Genomic DNA, 21,648 nt, shown 5'->3' with positions numbered 1-21,648 from the left:
ATGCAGTTTGTCCTGCTGCATGGCTTACTTTCAGAGACTCGCAAGTTTGTCGTAGTGCTGGGTTGTCGCGAAAGTGAAAAGTAGGGCCTAATCGGGATTTGAACCCGGGACCTCCTGCATCCAAAGCAGGAATCATACCCCTAGACCAACAGGCCGCACAAGTAAGCAAGTCTGCACCCCTCCACCTACTGAGATCTTGCCGCACTTGCTAGTTGCAGCATCCTAGCTGGACCATTTTCTCAAAGAGGTTTCTTAATCTGACACCTACAACATGCGCTGTGCTGAACACCAGTGTATGTGAATGCTGAAAGAGCTGCTTGAGTTGTGTGACAGTATTTCGACCGTGTGAAGTGCAAATGTTATCGTGACACGAACAATCCGCCCACTACGTAGCGTTCTGTGTCAGCACGCAGTTTTCGACAGTCCTCTGTGTCCATAGCTGTTTTCATAGCTAGGCTGCTTCCGGCACGAAGCATCCGCCATACGAAAGTGGCTGTTTCGCGATTTTGATTACCTGATCCTTCGACATCACTTCATGTACGAATACTGGCAAGAATTCCCGCTACATTCGAAGGTGCTCCTTCCACTTCCAGCCTACTTGGTTGCTTCATTAGCCACGCAAACACTTCCTGAGGACCATACGTGTAATAACATCGCATCTTATCGGCTTAATTACATGATACCACTGAATTTAAGAGCGCTACAGGCATCCGGTTCCATGGTGTAATGGTTAGCACTCTGGACTTTGAATCCAGCGATCCGAGTTCGAGTCTCGGTGGAACCTGCCGCTGTGTTTTGCGATCGTTTCTAGAAATGTGTACGAGCCGGTGGTTGGAATTGTATATGCAGAAATTTAACTAGGATCATGAAATGCAAAGTGTTAATAGCAGTTCACACGTGAGTGGGGAGCGCTCCAAATGCTTATCCTTTTGCTACTAGGCTTAATAACGAGACGTAAGGGGTTCAACTGCGAGAAGACGACCTCAGCTGTTCCTCCCCGCAGGAAAGACATCTCACCGTTTTGGGTGCTGCATGCGCATGCATTTACCAAACTTGCATGCGATGTACTAGTTCCTGGGGAACGAATAGAATCGTTGTACGTGCCAGTCTTTACGTATAGATATAAGTAAGCGGAGACGGCTTAATCCTGCCACGTAGATTGCTTTCCATAAGACGCACCTGAGAGTCTCATGGGCCTGTGGCCCGACGTGCAGTTTGTCCTGCTGCATGGCTTACTTTCAGAGACTCGCAAGTTTATCGTAGTGCTGGGTTGTCGCGGAAGTGAAAAGTAGAGCCTGTCCGGGATTTGAACCCTGGACCTCCTGCATCCAAAGCAGGAATCATACCCCTAGACCAACAGGCCGCACAAGTAAGCAAGTCTGCACCCCTCCACCTACTGAGATCTTGCCGCACTTGCTAGTTGCAGCATCCTAGCTGGACCATATCCTCAAAGAGGTTTCTTAATCTGACACCTACAACATGCGCTGTGCTGAACACCAGTGTATGTGAATGCTGAAAGAGCTGCTTGAGTTGTGTGACAGTATTTCGACCGTGTGTAGTGCAAATGTTATCGTGACACGAACAATCCGCCCACTACGTAGCGTTCTGTGTCAGCACGCAGTTTTCGACAGTACTCTGTGTCCATAGCTGTTTTCATAGCTAGGCTGCTTCCAGCACGTAGCATCCGCCATACGAAAGTGGCTGTTTCGCGATTTTGATTACCTGATCCTTCGGCATCACTTCATGTACGAATACTGGCAAGAATTCCCGCTACATTCGAAGGTGCTCCTTCCACTTCCAGCCTACTTGGTTGCTTCATTAGCCACGCAAACACTTCCTGAGGACCATACGTGTAATAACATCGCATCTTATCGGCTTAATTACATGATACCGCTGAATTTAAGAGCGCTACAGGCATCCGGTTCCATGGTGTAATGGTTAGCACTCTGGACTTTGAATCCAGCGGTCCGAGTTCGAGTCTCTGTGGTACCTGACGCTGTGTTTTGCGATCGTTTCTAGAAATGTGTACGAGCCGGTGGTTGGAATTGTATATGCAGAAATTTAACTAGGATCATGAAATGCAAAGTGTTAATAGCAGTCCACACGTGAGTGGGGAGCGCTCCAAATGCTTATGCTTTTGCTACTAGGATTAATAACGAGACGTAAGGGGTTCAACTGCGAGAAGACGACCTCAGCTGTTCCTCCCCGCAGGAAAGACATCTCACCGTTTTGGGTGCTGCATGCGCATGCATTTACCAAACTTGCATGCGATGTACTAGTTCCTGGGGAACGAATAGAATCGTTGTACGTGCCAGTCTTTACGTATAGATATAAGTAAGCGGAGACGGCTTAATCCTGCCACGTAGATTGCTTTCCATAAGACGCACCTGAGAGTCTCATGGGCCGGTGGCCCGACATGCAGTTTGTCCTGCTGCATGGCTTACTTTCAGAGACTCGCAAGTTTATCGTAGTGCTGGGTTGTCGCGAAAGTGAAAAGTAGGGCCTGTCCGGGATTTGAACCCGGTACCTCCTGCACCCAAAGCAGGAATCATACCCCTAGACCAACAGGCCGCACAAGTAAGCAAGTCTGCACCCCTCCACCTACTGAGATCTTGCCGCACTTGCTAGTTGCAGCATCCTAGCTGGACCATATTCTCAAAGAGGTTTCTTAATCTGGCACCTACAACATGCGCTGTGCTGAACACCAGTGTATGTGAATACTGAAAGAGCTGCTTGAGTTGTGTGACAGTATTTCGACCGTGTGTAGTGCAAATGTTATCGTGACACGAACAATCCGCCCACTACGTAGCGTTCTGTGTCAGCACGCAGTTTTCGACAGTCCTCTGTGTCCATAGCTGTTTTCATAGCTAGGCTGCTTCCGGCACGAAGCATCCGCCATACGAAAGTGGCTGTTTCGCGATTTTGATTACCTGATCCTTCGACATCACTTCATGTACGAATACTGGCAAGAATTCCCGCTACATTCGAAGGTGCTCCTTCCACTTCCAGCCTACTTGGTTGCTTCATTAGCCACGCAAACACTTCCTGAGGACCATACGTGTAATAACATCGCATCTTATCGGCTTAATTACATGATACCACTGAATTTAAGAGCGCTACAGGCATCCGGTTCCATGGAGTAATGGTTAGCACTCTGGACTTTGAATCCAGCGATCCGAGTTCGAGTCTCGGTGGAACCTGCCGCTGTGTTTTGCGATCGTTTCTAGAAATGTGTACGAGCCGGTGGTTGGAATTGTATATGCAGAAATTTAACTAGGATCATGAAATGCAAAGTGTTAATAGCAGTCCACACGTGAGTGGGGAGCGCTCCAAATGCTTATGCTTTTGCTACTAGGATTAATAACGAGACGTAAGGGGTTCAACTGCGAGAAGACGACCTCAGCTGTTCCTCCCCGCAGGAAAGACATCTCACCGTTTTGGGTGCTGCATGCGCATGCATTTACCAAACTTGCATGCGATGTACTAGCTCCTGGGGAACGAATAGAATCGTTGTACGTGCCAGTCTTTACGTATAGATATAAGTAAGCGGAGACGGCTTAATCCTGCCACGTAGATTGCTTTCCATAAGACGCACCTGAGAGTCTCATGGGCCGGTGGCCCGACATGCAGTTTGTCCTGCTGCATGGCTTACTTTCAGAGACTCGCAAGTTTATCGTAGTGCTGGGTTGTCGCGAAAGTGAAAAGTAGGGCCTGTCCGGGATTTGAACCCGTGACCTCCTGCACCCAAAGCAGGAATCATACCCCTAGACCAACAGGCCGCACAAGTAAGCAAGTCTGCACCCCTCCACCTACTGAGATCTTGTCGCACTTGCTAGTTGCAGCATCCTAGCTGGACCATATTCTCAAAGAGGTTTCTTAATCTGACACCTACAACATGCGCTGTGCTGAACACCAGTGTATGTGAATGCTGAAAGAGCTGCTTGAGTTGTGTGACAGTATTTCGACCGTGTGTAGTGCAAATGTTATCGTGACACGAACAATCCGCCCACTACGTAGCGTTCTGTGTCAGCACGCAGTTTTCGACAGTACTCTGTGTCCATAGCTGTTTTCATAGCTAGGCTGCTTCCAGCACGAAGCATCCGCCATACGAAAGTGGCTGTTTCGCGATTTTGATTACCTGATCCTTCGACATCACTTCATGTACGAATACTGGCAAGAATTCCCGCTACATTCGAAGGTGCTCCTTCCACTTCCAGCCTACTTGGTTGCTTCATTAGCCACGCAAACACTTCCTGAGGGCCATACGTGTAATAACATCGCATCTTATCGGCTTAATTACATGATACCACTGAATTTAAGAGCGCTACAGGCATCCGGTTCCATGGTGTAATGGTTAGCACTCTGGACTTTGAATCCAGCGATCCGAGTTCGAGTCTCGGTGGAACCTGCCGCTGTGTTTTGCGATCGTTTCTAGAAATGTGTACGAGCCGGTGGTTGGAATTGTATATGCAGAAATTTAACTAGGATCATGAAATGCAAAGCGCTAATAGCAGTCCACACGTGAGTGGGGAGCGCTCCAAATGCTTATGCTTTTGCTACTAGGATTAATAACGAGACGTAAGGGGTTCAACTGCGAGAAGACGACCTCAGCTGTTCCTCCCCGCAGGAAAGACATCTCACCGTTTTGGGTGCTGCATGCGCATGCATTTACCAAACTTGCATGCGATGTACTAGTTCCTGGGGAACGAATAGAATCGTTGTACGTGCCAGTCTTTACGTATAGATATAAGTAAGCGGAGACGGCTTAATCCTACCACGTAGATTGCTTTCCATGAGACGCACCTGAGAGTCTCATGGGCCGGTGGCCCGACATGCAGTTTGTCCTGCTGCATGGCTTACTTTCAGAGACTCGCAAGTTTATCGTAGTGCTGGGTTGTCGCGAAAGTGAAAAGTAGGGCCTAATCGGGATTTGAACCCGGGACCTCCTGCATCCAAAGCAGGAATCATACCCCTAGACCAACAGGCCGCACAAGTAAGCAAGTCTGCACCCCTCCACCTACTGAGATCTTGCCGCACTTGCTAGTTGCAGCATCCTAGCTGGACCATTTTCTCAAAGAGGTTTCTTAATCTGACACCTACAACATGCGCTGTGCTGAACACCAGTGTATGTGAATGCTGAAAGAGCTGCTTGAGTTGTGTGACAGTATTTCGACCGTGTGAAGTGCAAATGTTATCGTGACACGAACAATCCGCCCACTACGTAGCGTTCTGTGTCAGCACGCAGTTTTCGACAGTCCTCTGTGTCCATAGCTGTTTTCATAGCTAGGCTGCTTCCGGCACGAAGCATCCGTCATACGAAAGTGGCTGTTTCGCGATTTTTATTACCTGATCCTTCGACATCACTTCATGTACGAATACTGGCAAGAATTCCCGCTACATTCGAAGGTGCTCCTTCCACTTCCAGCCTACTTGGTTGCTTCATTAGCCACGCAAACACTTCCTGAGGACCATACGTGTAATAACATCGCATCTTATCGGCTTAATTACATGATACCACTGAATTTAAGAGCGCTACAGGCATCCGGTTCCATGGTGTAATGGTTAGCACTCTGGGCTTTGAATCCAGCGATCCGAGTTCGAGTCTCGGTGGAACCTGACGCTGTGTTTTGCGATCGTTTCTGGAAATGTGTACGAGCCGGTGGTTGGAATTGTATATGCAGAAATTTAACTAGGATCATGAAATGCAAAGTGTTAATAGCAGTCCACACGTGAGTGGGGAGCGCTCCAAATGCTTATGCTTTTGCTACTAGGATTAATAACGAGACGTAAGGGGTTCAACTGCGAGAAGACGACATCAGCTGTTCCTCCCCGCAGGAAAGACATCTCACCGTTTTGGGTGCTGCATGCGCATGCATTTACCAAACTTGCATGCGATGTACTAGTTCCTGGGGAACGAATGGAATCGTTGTACGTGCCAGTCTTTACGTATAGATATAAGTAAGCGGAGACGGCTTAATCCTGCCACGTAGATTGCTTTCCATAAGACGCACCTGAGAGTCTCATGGGCCGGTGGCCCGACATGCAGTTTGTCCTGCTGCATGGCTTACTTTCAGAGACTCGCAAGTTTATCGTAGTGCTGGGTTGTCGCGAAAGTGAAAAGTAGGGCCTATCCGGGATTTGAACCCGGGACCTCCTGCATCCAAAGTAGGAATCATACCCCTAGACCAACAGGCCGCACAAGTAAGCAAGTCTGCACCCCTCCACCTACTGAGATCTTGCCGCACTTGCTAGTTGCAGCATCCTAGCTGGACCATATTCTCAAAGAGGTTTCTTAATCTGACACCTACAACATGCGCTGTGCTGAACACCAGTGTATGTGAATGCTGAAAGAGCTGCTTGAGTTGTGTGACAGTATTTCGACCGTGTGAAGTGCAAATGTTATCGTGACACGAACAATCCGCCCACTACGTAGCGTTCTGTGTCAGCACGCAGTTTTCGACAGTCCTCTGTGTCCATAGCTGTTTTCATAGCTAGGCTGCTTCCGGCATGAAGCATCCGCCATACGAAAGTGGCTGTTTCGCGATTTTGATTACCTGATCCTTCGACATCACTTCATGTACGAATACTGGCAAGAATTCCCGCTACATTCGAAGGTGCTCCTTCCACTTCCAGCCTACTTGGTTGCTTCATTAGCCACGCAAACACTTCCTGAGGACCATACGTGTAATAACATCGCATCTTATCGGCTTAATTACATGATACCACTGAATTTAAGAGCGCTACAGGCATCCGGTTCCATAGTGTAATGGTTAGCACTCTGGAATTTGAATCCAGCGATCCGAGTTCGAGTCTCGGTGGAACCTGACGCTGTGTTTTGCGATCGTTTCTAGAAATGTGTACGAGCCGGTGGTTGGAATTGTATATGCAGAAATTTAACTAGGATCATGAAATGCAAAGTGTTAATAGCAGTCCACACGTGAGTGGGGAGCGCTCCAAATGCTTATGCTTTTGCTACTAGCATTAATAACGAGACGTAAGGGGTTCAACTGCGAGAAGACGACCTCAGCTGTTCCTCCCCGCCGGAAAGACATCTCACCGTTTTGGGTGCTGCATGCGCATGCATTTACCAAACTTGCATGCGATGTACTAGTTCCTGGGGAACGAATAGAATCGTTGTACGTGCCAGTCTTTACGTATAGATATAAGTAAGCGGAGACGGCTTAATCCTGCCACGTAGATTGCTTTCCATAAGACGCACCTGAGAGTCTCATGGGCCGGTGGCCCGACATGCAGTTTGTCCTGCTGCATGGCTTACTTTCAGAGACTCGCAAGTTTATCGTAGTGCTGGGTTGTCGCGAAAGTGAAAAGTAGGGCCTGTCCGGGATTTGAACCCGTGACCTCCTGCACCCAAAGCAGGAATCATACCCCTAGACCAACAGGCCGCACAAGTAAGCAAGTCTGCACCCCTCCACCTACTGAGATCTTGTCGCACTTGCTAGTTGCAGCATCCTAGCTGGACCATATTCTCCAAGAGGTTTCTTAATCTGACACCTACAACATGCGCTGTGCTGAACACCAGTGTATGTGAATGCTGAAAGAGCTGCTTGAGTTGTGTGACAGTATTTCGACCGTGTGTAGTGCAAATGTTATCGTGACACGAACAATCCGCCCACTACGTAGCGTTCTGTGTCAGCACGCAGTTTTCGACAGTACTCTGTGTCCATAGCTGTTTTCATAGCTAGGCTGCTTCCAGCACGAAGCATCCGCCATACGAAAGTGGCTGTTTCGCGATTTTGATTACCTGATCCTTCGACATCACTTCATGTACGAATACTGGCAAGAATTCCCGCTACATTCGAAGGTGCTCCTTCCACTTCCAGCCTACTTGGTTGCTTCATTAGCCACGCAAACACTTCCTGAGGACCATACGTGTAATAACATCGCATCTTATCGGCTTAATTACATGATACCACTGAATTTAAGAGCGCTACAGGCATCCGGTTCCATGGTGTAATGGTTAGCACTCTGGACTTTGAATCCAGCGATCCGAGTTCGAGTCTCGGTGGAACCTGCCGCTGTGTTTTGCGATCGTTTCTAGAAATGTGTACGAGCCGGTGGTTGGAATTGTATATGCAGAAATTTAACTAGGATCATGAAATGCAAAGTGTTAATAGCAGTCCACACGTGAGTGGGGAGCGCTCCAAATGCTTATCCTTTTGCTACTAGGATTAATAACGAGACGTAAGGGGTTCAACTGCGAGAAGACGACCTCAGCTGTTCCTCCCCGCAGGAAAGACATCTCACCGTTTTGTGTGCTGCATGCGCATGCATTTACCAAACTTGCATGCGATGTACTAGTTCCTGGGGATCGAATAGAATCGTTGTACGTGCCAGTCTTTACGTATAGATATAAGTAAGCGGAGACGGCTTAATCCTGCCACGTAGATTGCTTTCCATAAGTAGCACCAGAGAGTCTCATGGGCCGGTGGCCCGACATGCAGTTTGTCCTGCTGCATGGCTTACTTTCAGAGACTCGCAAGTTTATCGTAGTGCTGGGTTGTCGCGAAAGTGAAAAGTAGGACCTGTCCGGGATTTGAACCCGTGACCTCCTGCACCCAAAGCAGGAATCATACCCCTAGACCAACAGGCCGCACAAGTAAGCAAGTCTGCACCCCTCCACCTACTGAGATCTTGTCGCACTTGCTAGTTGCAGCATCCTAGCTGGACCATATTCTCAAAGAGGTTTCTTAATCTGACACCTACAACATGCGCTGTGCTGAACACCAGTGTATGTGAATGCTGAAAGAGCTGCTTGAGTTGTGTGACAGTATTTCGACCGTGTGAAGTGCAAATGTCATCGTGACACGAACAATCCGCCCACTACGTAGCGTTCTGTGTCAGCACGCAGTTTTCGACAGTCCTCTGTGTCCATAGCTGTTTTCATAGCTAGGCTGCTTCCGGCACGAAGCATCCGCCATACGAAAGTGGCTGTTTCGCGATTTTGATTACCTGATCCTTCGACATCACTTCATGTACGAATACTGGCAAGAATTCCCGCTACATTCGAAGGTGCTCCTTCCACTTCCAGCCTACTTGGTTGCTTCATTAGCCACGCAAACACTTCCTGAGGACCATACGTGTAATAACATCGCATCTTATCGGCTTAATTACATGATACCACTGAATTTAAGAGCGCTACAGGCATCCGGTTCCATGGTGTAATGGTTAGCACTCTGGACTTTGAATCCAGCGATCCGAGTTCGAGTCTCGGTGGAACCTGACGCTGTGTTTTGCGATCGTTTCTAGAAATGTGTACGAGCCGGTGGTTGGAATTGTATATGCAGAAATTTAACTAGGATCATGAAATGCAAAGTGTTAATAGCAGTCCACACGTGAGTGGGGAGCGCTCCAAATGCTTATGCTTTTGCTACTAGGATTAATAACGAGACGTAAGGGGTTCAACTGCGAGAAGACGACATCAGCTGTTCCTCCCCGCAGGAAAGACATCTCACCGTTTTGGGTGCTGCATGCGCATGCATTTACCAAACTTGCATGCGATGTACTAGTTCCTGGGGAACGAATAGAATCGTTGTACGTGCCAGTCTTTACGTATAGATATAAGTAAGCGGAGACGGCTTAATCTTGCCACGTAGATTGCTTTCCATAAGACGCACCTGAGAGTCTCATGGGCCGGTGGCCCGACATGCAGTTTGTCCTGCTGCATGGCTTACTTTCAGAGACTCGCAAGTTTATCGTAGTGCTGGGTTGTCGCGAAAGTGAAAAGTAGGGCCTATCCGGGATTTGAACCCGGGACCTCCTGCATCCAAAGCAGGAATCATACCCCTAGACCAACAGGCCGCACAAGTAAGCAAGTCTGCACCCCTCCACCTACTGAGATCTTGCCGCACTTGCTAGTTGCAGCATCCTAGCTGGACCATATTCTCAAAGAGGTTTCTTAATCTGACACCTACAACATGCGCTGTGCTGAACACCAGTGTATGTGAATGCTGAAAGAGCTGCTTGAGTTGTGTGACAGTATTCCGACCGTGTGAAGTGCAAATGTTATCGTGACACGAACAATCCGCCCACTACGTAGCGTTCTGTGTCAGCACGCAGTTTTCGACAGTCCTCTGTGTCCATAGCTGTTTTCATAGCTAGGCTGCTTCCGGCACGAAGCATCCGCCATACGAAAGTGGCTGTTTCGCGATTTTGATTACCTGATCCTTCGACATCACTTCATGTACGAATACTGGCAAGAATTCCCGCTACATTCGAAGGTGCTCCTTCCACTTCCAGCCTACTTGGTTGCTTCATTAGCCACGCAAACACTTCCTGAGGACCATACGTGTAGTAACATCGCATCTTATCGGCTTAATTACATGATACCACTGAATTTAAGAGCGCTACAGGCATCCGGTTCCATGGTGTAATGGTTAGCACTCTGGAATTTGAATCCAGCGATCCGAGTTCGAGTCTCGGTGGAACCTGACGCTGTGTTTTGCGATCGTTTCTAGAAATGTGTACGAGCCGGTGGTTGGAATTGTATATGCAGAAATTTAACTAGGATCATGAAATGCAAAGTGTTAATAGCAGTCCACACGTGAGTGGGGAGCGCTCCAAATGCTTATGCTTTTGCTACTAGGATTAATAACGAGACGTAAGGGGTTCAACTGCGAGAAGACGACCTCAGCTGTTCCTCCCCGCCGGAAAGACATCTCACCGTTTTGGGTGCTGCATGCGCATGCATTTACCAAACTTGCATGCGATGTACTAGTTCCTGGGGAACGAATAGAATCGTTGTACGTGCCAGTCTTTACGTATAGATATAAGTAAGCGGAGACGGCTTAATCCTGCCACGTAGATTGCTTTCCATAAGACGCACCTGAGAGTCTCATGGGCCGGTGGCCCGACATGCAGTTTGTCCTGCTGCATGGCTTACTTTCAGAGACTCGCAAGTTTATCGTAGTGCTGGGTTGTCGCGAAAGTGAAAAGTAGGGCCTGTCCGGGATTTGAACCCGTGACCTCCTGCACCCAAAGCAGGAATCATACCCCTAGACCAACAGGCCGCACAAGTAAGCAAGTCTGCACCCCTCCACCTACTGAGATCTTGTCGCACTTGCTAGTTGCAGCATCCTAGCTGGACCATATTCTCCAAGAGGTTTCTTAATCTGACACCTACAACATGCGCTGTGCTGAACACCAGTGTATGTGAATGCTGAAAGAGCTGCTTGAGTTGTGTGACAGTATTTCGACCGTGTGTAGTGCAAATGTTATCGTGACACGAACAATCCGCCCACTACGTAGCGTTCTGTGTCAGCACGCAGTTTTCGACAGTACTCTGTGTCCATAGCTGTTTTCATAGCTAGGCTGCTTCCAGCACGAAGCATCCGCCATACGAAAGTGGCTGTTTCGCGATTTTGATTACCTGGTCCTTCGACATCACTTCATGTACGAATACTGGCAAGAATTCCCGCTACATTCGAAGGTGCTCCTTCCACTTCCAGCCTACTTGGTTGCTTCATTAGCCACGCAAACACTTCCTGAGGACCATACGTGTAATAACATCGCATCTTATCGGCTTAATTACATGATACCACTGAATTTAAGAGCGCTACAGGCATCCGGTTCCATGGTGTAATGGTTAGCGCTCTGGACTTCGAATCCAGCGATCCGAGTTCGAGTCTCGGTGGAACCTGCCGCTGTGTTTTGCGATCGTTTCTAGAAATGTGTACGAGCCGGTGGTTGGAATTGTATATGCAGAAATTTAACTAGGATCATGAAATGCAAAGTGTTAATAGCAGTCCACACGTGAGTGGGGAGCGCTCCAAATGCTTATCCTTTTGCTACTAGGATTAATAACGAGACGTAAGGGGTTCAACTGCGAGAAGACGACCTCAGCTGTTCCTCCCCGCAGGAAAGACATCTCACCGTTTTGTGTGCTGCATGCGCATGCATTTACCAAACTTGCATGCGATGTACTAGTTCCTGGGGATCGAATAGAATCGTTGTACGTGCCAGTCTTTACGTATAGATATAAGTAAGCGGAGACGGCTTAATCCTGCCACGTAGATTGCTTTCCATAAGTAGCACCAGAGAGTCTCATGGGCCGGTGGCCCGACATGCAGTTTGTCCTGCTGCATGGCTTACTTTCAGAGACTCGCAAGTTTATCGTAGTGCTGGGTTGTCGCGAAAGTGAAAAGTAGGACCTGTCCGGGATTTGAACCCGTGACCTCCTGCACCCAAAGCAGGAATCATACCCCTAGACCAACAGGCCGCACAAGTAAGCAAGTCTGCACCCCTCCACCTACTGAGATCTTGTCGCACTTGCTAGTTGCAGCATCCTAGCTGGACCATATTCTCAAAGAGGTTTCTTAATCTGACACCTACAACATGCGCTGTGCTGAACACCAGTGTATGTGAATGCTGAAAGAGCTGCTTGAGTTGTGTGACAGTATTTCGACCGTGTGAAGTGCAAATGTCATCGTGACACGAACAATCCGCCCACTACGTAGCGTTCTGTGTCAGCACGCAGTTTTCGACAGTCCTCTGTGTCCATAGCTGTTTTCATAGCTAGGCTGCTTCCGGCACGAAGCATCCGCCATACGAAAGTGGCTGTTTCGCGATTTTGATTACCTGATCCTTCGACATCACTTCATGTACGAATACTGGCAAGAATTCCCGCTACATTCGAAGGTGCTCCTTCCACTTCCAGCCTACTTGGTTGCTTCATTAGCCACGCAAACACTTCCTGAGGACCATACGTGTAATAACATCGCATCTTATCGGCTTAATTACATGATACCACTGAATTTAAGAGCGCTACAGGCATCCGGTTCCATGGTGTAATGGTTAGCACTCTGGACTTTGAATCCAGCGATCCGAGTTCGAGTCTCGGTGGAACCTGACGCTGTGTTTTGCGATCGTTTCTAGAAATGTGTACGAGCCGGTGGTTGGAATTGTATATGCAGAAATTTAACTAGGATCATGAAATGCAAAGTGTTAATAGCAGTCCACACGTGAGTGGGGAGCGCTCCAAATGCTTATGCTTTTGCTACTAGGATTAATAACGAGACGTAAGGGGTTCAACTGCGAGAAGACGACATCAGCTGTTCCTCCCCGCAGGAAAGACATCTCACCGTTTTGGGTGCTGCATGCGCATGCATTTACCAAACTTGCATGCGATGTACTAGTTCCTGGGGAACGAATAGAATCGTTGTACGTGCCAGTCTTTACGTATAGATATAAGTAAGCGGAGACGGCTTAATCTTGCCACGTAGATTGCTTTCCATAAGACGCACCTGAGAGTCTCATGGGCCGGTGGCCCGACATGCAGTTTGTCCTGCTGCATGGCTTACTTTCAGAGACTCGCAAGTTTATCGTAGTGCTGGGTTGTCGCGAAAGTGAAAAGTAGGGCCTATCCGGGATTTGAACCCGGGACCTCCTGCATCCAAAGCAGGAATCATACCCCTAGACCAACAGGCCGCACAAGTAAGCAAGTCTGCACCCCTCCACCTACTGAGATCTTGTCGCACTTGCTAGTTGCAGCATCCTAGCTGGACCATATTCTCAAAGAGGTTTCTTAATCTGACACCTACAACATGCGCTGTGCTGAACACCAGTGTATGTGAATGCTGAAAGAGCTGCTTGAGTTGTGTGACAGTATTTCGACCGTGTGTAGTGCAAATGTTATCGTGACACGAACAATCCGCCCACTACGTAGCGTTCTGTGTCAGCACGCAGTTTTCGACAGTACTCTGTGTCCATAGCTGTTTTCATAGTTAGGCTGCTTCCAGCACGAAGCATCCGCCATACGAAAGTGGCTGTTTCGCGAATTTGATTACCTGGTCCTTCGACATCACTTCATGTACGAATACTGGCAAGAATTCCCGCTACATTCGAAGGTGCTCCTTCCACTTCCAGCCTACTTGGTTGCTTCATTAGCCACGCAAACACTTCCTGAGGACCATACGTGTAATAACATCGCATCTTATCGGCTTAATTACATGATACCACTGAATTTAAGAGCGCTACAGGCATCCGGTTCCATGGTGTAATGGTTAGCACTCTGGACTTTGAATCCAGCGATCCGAGTTCGAGTCTCGGTGGAACCTGCCGCTGTGTTTTGCGATCGTTTCTAGAAATGTGTACGAGCCGGTGGTTGGAATTGTATATGCAGAAATTTAACTAGGATCATGAAATGCAAAGTGTTAATAGCAGTCCACACGTGAGTGGGGAGCGCTCCAAATGCTTATCCTTTTGCTACTAGGATTAATAACGAGACGTAAGGGGTTCAACTGCGAGAAGACGACCTCAGCTGTTCCTCCCCGCAGGAAAGACATCTCACCGTTTTGTGTGCTGCATGCGCATGCATTTACCAAACTTGCATGCGATGTACTAGTTCCTGGGGATCGAATAGAATCGTTGTACGTGCCAGTCTTTACGTATAGATATAAGTAAGCGGAGACGGCTTAATCCTGCCACGTAGATTGCTTTCCATAAGTAGCACCAGAGAGTCTCATGGGCCGGTGGCCCGACATGCAGTTTGTCCTGCTGCATGGCTTACTTTCAGAGACTCGCAAGTTTATCGTAGTGCTGGGTTGTCGCGAAAGTGAAAAGTAGGACCTGTCCGGGATTTGAACCCGTGACCTCCTGCACCCAAAGCAGGAATCATACCCCTAGACCAACAGGCCGCACAAGTAAGCAAGTCTGCACCCCTCCACCTACTGAGATCTTGTCGCACTTGCTAGTTGCAGCATCCTAGCTCGACCATATTCTCAAAGAGGTTTCTTAATCTGACACCTACAACATGCGCTGTGCTGAACACCAGTGTATGTGAATGCTGAAAGAGCTGCTTGAGTTGTGTGACAGTATTTCGACCGTGTGAAGTGCAAATGTCATCGTGACACGAACAATCCGCCCACTACGTAGCGTTCTGTGTCAGCACGCAGTTTTCGACAGTCCTCTGTGTCCATAGCTGTTTTCATAGCTAGGCTGCTTCCGGCACGAAGCATCCGCCATACGAAAGTGGCTGTTTCGCGATTTTGATTACCTGATCCTTCGACATCACTTCATGTACGAATACTGGCAAGAATTCCCGCTACATTCGAAGGTGCTCCTTCCACTTCCAGCCTACTTGGTTGCTTCATTAGCCACGCAAACACTTCCTGAGGACCATACGTGTAATAACATCGCATCTTATCGGCTTAATTACATGATACCACTGAATTTAAGAGCGCTACAGGCATCCGGTTCCATGGTGTAATGGTTAGCACTCTGGACTTTGAATCCAGCGATCCGAGTTCGAGTCTCGGTGGAACCTGACGCTGTGTTTTGCGATCGTTTCTAGAAATGTGTACGAGCCGGTGGTTGGAATTGTATATGCAGAAATTTAACTAGGATCATGAAATGCAAAGTGTTAATAGCAGTCCACACGTGAGTGGGGAGCGCTCCAAATGCTTATGCTTTTGCTACTAGGATTAATAACGAGACGTAAGGGGTTCAACTGCGAGAAGACGACATCAGCTGTTCCTCCCCGCAGGAAAGACATCTCACCGTTTTGGGTGCTGCATGCGCATGCATTTACCAAACTTGCATGCGATGTACTATTTCCTGGGGAACGAATAGAATCGTTGTACGTGCCAGTCTTTACGTATAGATATAAGTAAGCGGAGACGGCTTAATCTTGCCACGTAGATTGCTTTCCATAAGACGCACCTGAGAGTCTCATGGGCCGGTGGCCCGACATGCAGTTTGTCCTGCTGCATGGCTTACTTTCAGAGACTCGCAAGTTTATCGTAGTGCTGGGTTGTCGCGAAAGTGAAAAGTAGGGCCTATCCGGGATTTGAACCCGGGACCTCCTGCATCCAAAGCAGGAATCATACCCCTAGACCAACAGGCCGCACAAGTAAGCAAATCTGCACCCCTCCACCTACTGAGATCTTGCCGCACTTGCTAGTTGCAGCATCCTAGCTGGACCATATTCTCAAAGAGGTTTCTTAATCTGACACCTACAACATGCGCTGTGCTGAACACCAGTGTATGTGAATGCTGAAAGAGCTGCTTGAGTTGTGTGACAGTATTCCGACCGTGTGAAGTGCAAATGTTATCGTGACACGAACAATCCGCCCACTACGTAGCGTTCTGTGTCAGCACGCAGTTTTCGACAGTCCTCTGTGTCCATAGCTGTTTTCATAGCTAGGCTGCTTCCGGCACGAAGCATCCGCCATACGAAAGTGGCTGTTTCGCGATTTTGATTACCTGATCCTTCGACATCACTTCATGTACGAATACTGGCAAGAATTCCCGCTACAGTAGCAGCTAGTAGCTGTAGATGTAGGAAGTACGCAGCAGACCTCAGCAGTTACGGTGGCTAGGACAGTTGCAAAGTCTAAGAGAAAGAAGAAGGTTCTGCTGTTAGGTAGTTCTCATGGTAGAGGTGTAGGCCAGCAGTTGCAGGAAGTTTTGGGGAGTGAGTACCAGGTCACCAGCATTGTGAAGCCTAATGCAGGATTGGCTCAGGTGACTTTTAACATAGGGGGGTTATGTAGGGATTTTACTAAAGAGGATCAGGTAGTGATTGTGGGTGGGGCTGGTAATAGTATTGATAGGGATGGGAAGTATGACATAGATGGTGACCTGGAAAAGATAGCCACTCAGACTGGCAACACGAATGTGCATTTCGTGGAACTGTTTCAGCGTCACGATCGGCCTCATCTTAATATAGCCGTCAGGCGTAATAACATGAGACTTGGGGGTGCGCTGATGACAGAAGGCATGAGTCACATTTCAGTGGTGTCGGTGGAGTCTATCAGTAGGACGGGTTTCACTAGACATGGCCTGCACCTCAACAGGTATGGGAAGGGGAGGTTGGCAAAACTTATAGGTGACAGCATAGGTGGGGGTGGTGGGATCACTCATGGGAAAATTCCGGTAGTTGTGGGTGTTAGAGCTGTACCTTTTCTAGATTGAAGTCAGCTGATAGGTATTCCTGCTTAAGGGAAGTCTCTCTAACAAAGAAACCACTTTCTACAAAGCTTGGGTATCCGATTAATGAGGGAATTAGTATATTTCATCAAAATATACAAGGTATTCGAGATAAAGTTAGTGAACTGCTTATAGATGTTGACTCTGAAATTATTGGTATATCTGAACACTTCTTAAATAAGGAGATAATTCAGAGGCTTCCTTTACCAGGATACAGGTTGGCTGGCAGCTTTTCTAGGAGCTCTTTGCGGTGTGGGGGAGTAGCCATGTATGTGAAAAACGGTATCCCATTTGAGTCAATTGATGTTTCAAAGTACTGCACTGAAAAGGTGTTTGAATGTTGTGCAGGTGTGGTTAAATTTAGTGGAGCTAAACTTCTTACTGTTGTTATTTATAGATCCCCAGACTCCGATTTCACAACATTTTTGCTAAAGCTAGAGGAGGTTCTTGGTTCACTTTATAGGAAATACAAAAAGTTAGTTATATGTGGTGACTTCAATATTAATTGTATAAGTGATTGTGCAAGGAAAAGGATGCTGGTAGACCTCCTTAATTCATATAATCTTATGCAAACCGTATTCTTTCCAACGAGAGTGCAAGGGAACAGTAGAACAACCATAGACAATATTTTTGTTCATTCGTCATTATTAGAAGGGCATTCTGTTAGCAAAAAAGTGAATGGCCTTTCAGATCATGATGCACAAATTTTAAGTCTAAAAGATTTTTGTGCTTCAACACATGTTAAGTATAGTTACCAACTTTTTAGGAAAGCTGATCCAGTTGCTGTACAGACTTTTGTAAACCTTATCAAGGAACAAGATTGGCAAGATGTTTATAGTGCTGATACAGTAGACGATAAATATAATGCTTTCCTCAAGACTTTTCTCGTGCTCTTTGAAAGTTGCTTTCCGTTAGAACGTTTAAAACAGGGTACTAGCACAAACAGGCAGCCTGGGTGGCTGACTAAAGGGATAAGAATATCTTGTAGAACAAAGTGGCAATTATATCAAAACGTTAGAAACAGTCAAAATCTAAATGCAGCAGCCCATTACAAACAGTATCGTAAGGTGCTTAAAAAAGTTATTAGGAAGGCAAAAAGTATGTGGTATGCAGATAGAATAGCTAAGTCTCAGGATAAAATTAAAACCATATGGTCAGTCGTAAAGGAAGTGGCTGGTCTGCAGAGACAGGTCGAGGATATAGAATCAGTGCGTAGTGGGGATGTCCGTGTTGCTGATAAGTCGCATATATGTACAGTACTTAATAATCACTTTCTGAATATAGCAGGTGAACTAAATAGAAACCTAGTCCCAACAGGGAATCATACAGCGCTCTTAGAAAAAAGTGTTCCGAGACTGTTACCTGAAATGCTCCTCCATGATACTGACAAGAGGGAGATTGAGTTAATAATTAAATCACTAAAGACCAAGAACTCTCATGGATATGACGGGGTATCTAGCAGAATACTGAAGTATTGTTCCACGTATATTAGCTCAGTACTTAGCCATATCTGTAACTTTTCCTTTAGCAGTGGTCGGTTTCCTGACCGATTAAAGTACTCGGTAGTGAAGCCACTTTATAAAAAGGGAGACAGGGATAATGTTGACAATTATAGACCTATTTCTATGCCATCGGTGTTTGCTAAAGTTATCGAGAGGCTTGTATATACAAGGTTACTGCAGCATTTAAATTCACATAATTTGCTGTCAAATGTACAGTTTGGTTTTAGAAATGGCTTAACAACTGAAAATGCTATATTCTCTTTTCTCTGTGAGGTTTTGGACGGATTAAATAAAAGGTTGAGAACGTTAGGTGTTTTCTTTGATTTAACGAAGGCTTTTGACTGTGTTGACCACAAAATATTACTGCAGAAGTTGGAACATTATGGAGTAAGGGGAGTAGCTTACAATTGGTTCGCCTCCTACTTTAAGAACAGAAAGCAGAAGGTAATCCTCCGCAATATTGAGAGTGGTAATGATGTTCAGTCCCAATGGGGCACTGTTAAATGGGGCGTTCCCCAAGGGTCGGTGCTGGGGCCACTGCTGTTCCTTATTTATGTAAATGATATGCCTTCTAGTATTACAGGTGATTCAAAAATATTTCTGTTTGCTGATGACACCACCTTGGTAGTGAAGGATCTTGTGTGTAATATTGAAACATTATCAAATAATGTAGTTCATGAAGTAAGTTCGTGGCTTTTGGAAAATAATTTGATGCTAAATCACAGTAAGACTCAGTTTTTACAGTTTCTAACCCACAATTCAACAAGAACTGACATTTTAATCAGACAGAATGGGCATGTTATAAGCGAGACGGAACAGTTCAAGTTCCTAGGCGTACGGATAGATAGTAAGCTGTTGTGGAAAGCCCATGTTCAGGATCTTGTTCAGAAACTAAATGCCGCTTTATTTACCATTAGAACAGTATCTGAAATAAGTGACATTTCAACACGAAAAGTAGTATACTTCGCATATTTTCATACGCTTATGTCATATGGTATTATTTTTTGCGGTAATTCTTCTGATTCAAAAAGGGTATTTTTGGCTCAAAAACGGGCTGTTCGAGCTATGTATGGTGTAAGTTCGAAAACCTCTTGTCGACCCCTATTCAATAGTCTGGGAATTTTGACATTGCCCTCACAGTATGTATTTTCTTTAATGTCGTTTGTTGTTAGCAATATTAGCTTATTCCCAAGAGTTAGCAGCTTTCACTCAGTTAATACTAGGCAGAAATCAAATCTGCATGTGGAATGCACTTCCTTGACTCTTGTGCAGAAAGGAGTGCAGTATACTGCTGCATCCATTTTCAATAAGCTACCACAAGAACTCAAAAATCTTAGCAGTAGCCCAAACACTTTTAAGTCTAAACTGAAGAGTTTCCTCATGGCTCACTCCTTCTATTCTGTCGAGGAGCTCCTGGAAGAGATAAAAAATTAAGCAAATTCCAGTGTTACATTCTTGATTTTCTTTATTTAAACTAACGACTTGTTTCATTTTATCTGTTTCTACAATCGTGTTATAATTTCATGTATTGACTCGTTCCATGACCATGGAGACTTCTCCTAAATGTGGTCCCACGGAACAATAAATAAATAAATAAATAAATAAATAAATAAAGGTGCTCCTTCCACTTCCAGCCTACTTGGTTGCTTCATTAGCCACGCAAACACTTCCTGAGGACCATACGTGTAATAACATCGCATCTTATCGGCTTAATTACATGATACCACTGAATTTAAGAGCGCTACAGGCATCCGGTTTCATGGTGTAATGGTTAGCACTCTGGAATTTGAATCCAGCGATCCGAGTTCGAGTCTCGGTGGAACCTGACGCTGTGTTTTGCGATCGTTTCTAGAAATGTGTACGAGCCGGTGGTTGGAATTGTATATGCAGAAATTTAACTAGGATCATGAAATGCAAAGTGTTAATAGCAGTCCACACGTGAGTGGGGAGCGCTCCAAATGCTTATGCTTTTGCTACTAGGATTAATAACGAGACGTAAGGGGTTCAACTGCGAGAAGACGACCTCAGCTGTTCCTCCCCGCCGGAAAGACATCTCACCGTTTTGGGTGCTGCATGCGCATGCATTTACCAAACTTGCATGCGATGTACTAGTTCCTGGGGAACGAATAGAATCGTTGTACGTGCCAGTCTTTACGTATAGATATAAGTAAGCGGAGACGGCTTAATCCTGCCACGTAGATTGCTTTCCATAAGACGCACCTGAGAGTCTCATGGGCCGGTGGCCCGACATGCAGTTTGTCCTGCTGCATGGCTTACTTTCAGAGACTCGCAAGTTTATCGTAGTGCTGGGTTGTCGCGAAAGTGAAAAGTAGGGCCTGTCCGGGATTTGAACCCGTGACCTCCTGCACCCAAAGCAGGAATCATACCCCTAGACCAACAGGCCGCACAAGTAAGCAAGTCTGCACCCCTCCACCTACTGAGATCTTGTCGCACTTGCTAGTTGCAGCATCCTAGCTGGACCATATTCTCAAAGAGGTTTCTTAATCTGACACCTACAACATGCGCTGTGCTGAACACCAGTGTATGTGAATGCTGAAAGAGCTGCTTGAGTTGTGTGACAGTATTTCGACCGTGTGTAGTGCAAATGTTATCGTGACACGAACAATCCGCCCACTACGTAGCGTTCTGTGTCAGCACGCAGTTTTCGACAGTACTCTGTGTCCATAGCTGTTTTCATAGTTAGGCTGCTTCCAGCACGAAGCATCCGCCATACGAAAGTGGCTGTTTCGCGATTTTGATTACCTGGTCCTTCGACATCACTTCATGTACGAATACTGGCAAGAATTCCCGCTACATTCGAAGGTGCTCCTTCCACTTCCAGCCTACTTGGTTGCTTCATTAGCCACGCAAACACTTCCTGAGGACCATACGTGTAAGAACATCGCATCTTATCGGCTTAATTACATGATACCACTGAATTTAAGAGCGCTACAGGCATCCGGTTCCATGGTGTAATGGTTAGCACTCTGGACTTTGAATCCAGCGATCCGAGTTCGAGTCTCGGTGGAACCTGCCGCTGTGTTTTGCGATCGTTTCTAGAAATGTGTACGAGCCGGTGGTTGGAATTGTATATGCAGAAATTTAACTAGGATCATGAAATGCAAAGTGTTAATAGCAGTCCACACGTGAGTGGGGAGCGCTCCAAATGCTTATGCTTTTGCTACTAGGATTAATAACGAGA

The 21,648-nt window shown here is 46.6% G+C and overlaps 30 non-coding genes across 30 annotated transcripts; 15 read left to right on the top strand and 15 right to left on the bottom strand.

The window, feature by feature from the left end:
- Nucleotides 1-83: 83 nt before the first annotated feature.
- Trnap-ugg lies at nucleotides 84-155 on the bottom strand. Its single transcript has one exon. It is a non-coding gene; the product is annotated as a tRNA-Pro (tRNA).
- Nucleotides 156-712: 557 nt separating this feature from the next.
- Nucleotides 713-784, top strand: Trnaq-uug. Its single transcript has one exon. It is a non-coding gene; the product is annotated as a tRNA-Gln (tRNA).
- Nucleotides 785-1,291: 507 nt separating this feature from the next.
- Nucleotides 1,292-1,363, bottom strand: Trnap-ugg. Its single transcript has one exon. It is a non-coding gene; the product is annotated as a tRNA-Pro (tRNA).
- Nucleotides 1,364-1,920: 557 nt separating this feature from the next.
- Nucleotides 1,921-1,992, top strand: Trnaq-uug. Its single transcript has one exon. It is a non-coding gene; the product is annotated as a tRNA-Gln (tRNA).
- A 507-nt stretch (nucleotides 1,993-2,499) lies between these two features.
- Trnap-ugg lies at nucleotides 2,500-2,571 on the bottom strand. The gene has a single exon. It is a non-coding gene; the product is annotated as a tRNA-Pro (tRNA).
- Nucleotides 2,572-3,128: 557 nt separating this feature from the next.
- Nucleotides 3,129-3,200, top strand: Trnaq-uug. The gene has a single exon. It is a non-coding gene; the product is annotated as a tRNA-Gln (tRNA).
- Nucleotides 3,201-3,707: 507 nt separating this feature from the next.
- Nucleotides 3,708-3,779, bottom strand: Trnap-ugg. The gene has a single exon. It is a non-coding gene; the product is annotated as a tRNA-Pro (tRNA).
- Nucleotides 3,780-4,336: 557 nt separating this feature from the next.
- On the top strand, nucleotides 4,337-4,408 carry Trnaq-uug. Its single transcript has one exon. It is a non-coding gene; the product is annotated as a tRNA-Gln (tRNA).
- A 507-nt stretch (nucleotides 4,409-4,915) lies between these two features.
- On the bottom strand, nucleotides 4,916-4,987 carry Trnap-ugg. Its single transcript has one exon. It is a non-coding gene; the product is annotated as a tRNA-Pro (tRNA).
- Nucleotides 4,988-5,544: 557 nt separating this feature from the next.
- Trnaq-uug lies at nucleotides 5,545-5,616 on the top strand. Its single transcript has one exon. It is a non-coding gene; the product is annotated as a tRNA-Gln (tRNA).
- A 507-nt stretch (nucleotides 5,617-6,123) lies between these two features.
- Trnap-ugg lies at nucleotides 6,124-6,195 on the bottom strand. Its single transcript has one exon. It is a non-coding gene; the product is annotated as a tRNA-Pro (tRNA).
- A 557-nt stretch (nucleotides 6,196-6,752) lies between these two features.
- Nucleotides 6,753-6,824, top strand: Trnaq-uug. Its single transcript has one exon. It is a non-coding gene; the product is annotated as a tRNA-Gln (tRNA).
- A 507-nt stretch (nucleotides 6,825-7,331) lies between these two features.
- Trnap-ugg lies at nucleotides 7,332-7,403 on the bottom strand. The gene has a single exon. It is a non-coding gene; the product is annotated as a tRNA-Pro (tRNA).
- Nucleotides 7,404-7,960: 557 nt separating this feature from the next.
- Trnaq-uug lies at nucleotides 7,961-8,032 on the top strand. The gene has a single exon. It is a non-coding gene; the product is annotated as a tRNA-Gln (tRNA).
- Nucleotides 8,033-8,539: 507 nt separating this feature from the next.
- Nucleotides 8,540-8,611, bottom strand: Trnap-ugg. Its single transcript has one exon. It is a non-coding gene; the product is annotated as a tRNA-Pro (tRNA).
- A 557-nt stretch (nucleotides 8,612-9,168) lies between these two features.
- On the top strand, nucleotides 9,169-9,240 carry Trnaq-uug. The gene has a single exon. It is a non-coding gene; the product is annotated as a tRNA-Gln (tRNA).
- Nucleotides 9,241-9,747: 507 nt separating this feature from the next.
- On the bottom strand, nucleotides 9,748-9,819 carry Trnap-ugg. Its single transcript has one exon. It is a non-coding gene; the product is annotated as a tRNA-Pro (tRNA).
- A 557-nt stretch (nucleotides 9,820-10,376) lies between these two features.
- Nucleotides 10,377-10,448, top strand: Trnaq-uug. Its single transcript has one exon. It is a non-coding gene; the product is annotated as a tRNA-Gln (tRNA).
- Nucleotides 10,449-10,955: 507 nt separating this feature from the next.
- Trnap-ugg lies at nucleotides 10,956-11,027 on the bottom strand. The gene has a single exon. It is a non-coding gene; the product is annotated as a tRNA-Pro (tRNA).
- Nucleotides 11,028-11,584: 557 nt separating this feature from the next.
- Trnar-ucg lies at nucleotides 11,585-11,656 on the top strand. Its single transcript has one exon. It is a non-coding gene; the product is annotated as a tRNA-Arg (tRNA).
- A 507-nt stretch (nucleotides 11,657-12,163) lies between these two features.
- Nucleotides 12,164-12,235, bottom strand: Trnap-ugg. Its single transcript has one exon. It is a non-coding gene; the product is annotated as a tRNA-Pro (tRNA).
- Nucleotides 12,236-12,792: 557 nt separating this feature from the next.
- Nucleotides 12,793-12,864, top strand: Trnaq-uug. Its single transcript has one exon. It is a non-coding gene; the product is annotated as a tRNA-Gln (tRNA).
- Nucleotides 12,865-13,371: 507 nt separating this feature from the next.
- On the bottom strand, nucleotides 13,372-13,443 carry Trnap-ugg. Its single transcript has one exon. It is a non-coding gene; the product is annotated as a tRNA-Pro (tRNA).
- A 557-nt stretch (nucleotides 13,444-14,000) lies between these two features.
- On the top strand, nucleotides 14,001-14,072 carry Trnaq-uug. The gene has a single exon. It is a non-coding gene; the product is annotated as a tRNA-Gln (tRNA).
- A 507-nt stretch (nucleotides 14,073-14,579) lies between these two features.
- Trnap-ugg lies at nucleotides 14,580-14,651 on the bottom strand. Its single transcript has one exon. It is a non-coding gene; the product is annotated as a tRNA-Pro (tRNA).
- Nucleotides 14,652-15,208: 557 nt separating this feature from the next.
- Nucleotides 15,209-15,280, top strand: Trnaq-uug. Its single transcript has one exon. It is a non-coding gene; the product is annotated as a tRNA-Gln (tRNA).
- Nucleotides 15,281-15,787: 507 nt separating this feature from the next.
- Trnap-ugg lies at nucleotides 15,788-15,859 on the bottom strand. Its single transcript has one exon. It is a non-coding gene; the product is annotated as a tRNA-Pro (tRNA).
- A 4,340-nt stretch (nucleotides 15,860-20,199) lies between these two features.
- Trnaq-uug lies at nucleotides 20,200-20,271 on the top strand. The gene has a single exon. It is a non-coding gene; the product is annotated as a tRNA-Gln (tRNA).
- A 507-nt stretch (nucleotides 20,272-20,778) lies between these two features.
- On the bottom strand, nucleotides 20,779-20,850 carry Trnap-ugg. The gene has a single exon. It is a non-coding gene; the product is annotated as a tRNA-Pro (tRNA).
- A 557-nt stretch (nucleotides 20,851-21,407) lies between these two features.
- Nucleotides 21,408-21,479, top strand: Trnaq-uug. The gene has a single exon. It is a non-coding gene; the product is annotated as a tRNA-Gln (tRNA).
- Nucleotides 21,480-21,648: the final 169 nt, after the last annotated feature.

This window comes from Schistocerca americana, chromosome 2 (assembly GCF_021461395.2).
Source record: "Schistocerca americana isolate TAMUIC-IGC-003095 chromosome 2, iqSchAmer2.1, whole genome shotgun sequence".
NCBI lineage: Eukaryota > Metazoa > Arthropoda > Insecta > Orthoptera > Acrididae > Schistocerca > Schistocerca americana.
Note: the sequence above shows the minus strand (reverse complement) of the source record. Positions and strands in the feature narration are given on the sequence as shown.